At 41.4% G+C, this 2500-nt stretch overlaps 1 protein-coding gene across 1 annotated transcript in view; it reads right to left on the reverse strand.

The window, feature by feature from the left end:
* plxna3 (plexin A3) overlaps nt 1–2500 on the reverse strand; it is a 101859-nt gene that overhangs the window by 37254 nt on the left and 62105 nt on the right. The window lies entirely within an intron of this gene.

The following is a 2500-nucleotide window of genomic DNA, read 5'->3' on the forward strand; positions in this document are numbered from 1 at the left end:
TTTTACCTTTATTAATAAACTGCAACATTTACAAACAGCTGAGAAACAATAATCAAAATAATAGGGGTGTAACGGTACGTGTATTTGTATCGAACCATTTCGGTACGGGGGTTTCGTTTCGGTGCGGAAGTGTACCGAACGGGTTTCCACACAAACATATTAAGTAGCGTACTGCACGTTGTGTAAACAATACTAAAAATGCCAGACATTTGAGGCATTTATCAGAATGAAACTCCGCCCTGACAGCTCCGCAAAAGAGGACATGTCCGGTGAAAAGAGGACGTATGGTCAGTCTATCCTAGCCCGTTAGCTGCTAGCATGCTAGCAAAAGAGGACGAGCAGCAACCGGTTTCACCGGACGTGAAACCGGTTGCTGCTAGACAATACGTCCTCTTTTCCCCGGACATATCCTCTTCTGCGGGGCTGTCGAGCGGTGTTTCTTAAATGCCTCAAATGTCCGGCATTTTGAGTTAGAGTTGCGTGTATTTTCAATATACGTTCAGGGTTAAGAAGGTTAAAAACACAACAAATTGTGCGTGCAGCAGCATTCATGAGGGAGGGGGAGAGACAGAGAGAGCGAGAGAGTTGTGATAAACGCGCATGCGTTGTCAGGCTCTGCTTTTTATCGATACATTTATCAGATTTAATTTTTTATTATCTATAGCAGGGGTGTCAAAAGTGAGCATTTTTGTAACATTTTCCTTGTTTTATTTGGCAAGTTGAAAGAACATGGTGCCAGTATGCTGTTTTTTTTCCAATAAAATACTGGAAAAGATAGAAATGTAGTTTGTCTCTTTTATCCGATTATTAATCGATTAAGCGAAGTAAAAATCGACAGATGAATCGATTATCAAATTAATCGTTAGTTACAGCCCTAATATATATACACATATATACACATATATATATATATATATATATATATATATATATATATATACACATACAGTGGGGCAAAAAAGTATTTAGTCAGCCACCGATTGTGCAAGTTCTCCCACTTAAAATGATGACAGAGGTCTGTAATTTTCATCATAGGTACACTTCAACTGTGAGAGACAGAATGTGAAAAAAAATCCAGGAATTCACATTGTAGGAATTTTAAATAATTTATTTGTAAATTATGGTGGAAAATAAGTATTTGGTCACTTCAAACAAGGAAGATCTCTGGCTCTCACAGACCTGTAACTTCTTCTTTATGAAGCTCTTCTGTCCTCCACTTGTTACCTGTATTAATGGCACCTGTTTGAACTTGTTATCTGTACAAAAGACACCTGTCCACAGCCTCAAACAGTCAGACTCCAAACTGCACTATGGCCAAGACCAAAGAGCTGTCGAAGGACACCAGGAAAAGAATTGTAGACCTGCACCAGACGGTGAAGAGTGAATCTACAATAGGCAAGCAGCTTGGTGTGAAAAAAATCAACTTTGGGAGCAATTATCAGAAAATGGAAGACATACAAGACCACTGATAATCTCCCTTGATCTGGGGCTCCACGCAATATCTCATCCCGTGGGGTCAAAATGATCATGAGAACGGTGAGCAAAAATCCCAGAACCACACGGGGGGACCTGATGAATGACCTGCAGAGAGCTGGGACCAAAGTAACAAAGGTTACCATCAGTAACACACTACGCCGACAGGGAATCAAATCCTGCAGTGCCAGACGTGTCCCCCTGCTTAAGCCAGTGCATGTCCAGGCCCTTCTGAAGTTTGCCAGAGAGCACATGGATGATACAGCAGAGGACTGGGAGAATGTCATGTGGTCAGATGAAACCAAAATAGAACTTTTTGGTATAAACTCAACTCATCGTGTTTGGAGGAAGAAGAATACTGAGTTGCATCCTAAGAACACCATACCTACTGTGAAGCATGGGGGTGGAAACATCATGCTTTGGGGCTGTTTTTCTGCTAAGGGGACAGGCCGACTGATCCGTGTTAAGGAAAGAATGAAGGGGGCCATGTATCGTGAGATTTTGAGCCAAAACCTCCTTCCATCAGTGAGAGCTTTGAAGATGAAACGTGGCTGGGTCTTCCAGCATGACAATGATCCCAAACACACCGCCCGGGCAACGAAGGAGTGGCTCCGTAAGAAGCATTTGAAAGTCCTGGAGTGGCCTAGCCATTCTCCAGACCTCAACCCCATAGAAAATCTGTGGAGGGAGTTGAAAGTCCGTGTTGCTCGGCGACAGCCCCAAAACATCACTGCTCTCGAGAAGATCTGCATGGAGGAATGGGCCAAAATACCAGCTACTGTGTGTGCAAACCTGGTAAAGACCTATAGTAATCGTTTGACCTCTGTTATTGCCAACAAAGGTTATATTACAAAGTATTGAGTAGAATTTTTGTTATTGACCAAATACTTATTTTCCACCATCATTTACAAATAAATTATTTAAAAATCCTACAATGTGAATTCCTGGATTTTTTTTTCACATTCTGTCTCTCACAGTTGAAGTGTACCTATGATGAAAATTACAGAACTCTGTCATCATTTAAAGT

Source organism: Nerophis lumbriciformis, linkage group LG23, assembly GCF_033978685.3.
Source record: "Nerophis lumbriciformis linkage group LG23, RoL_Nlum_v2.1, whole genome shotgun sequence".
Taxonomy (NCBI): Eukaryota; Metazoa; Chordata; class Actinopteri; order Syngnathiformes; family Syngnathidae; genus Nerophis; species Nerophis lumbriciformis.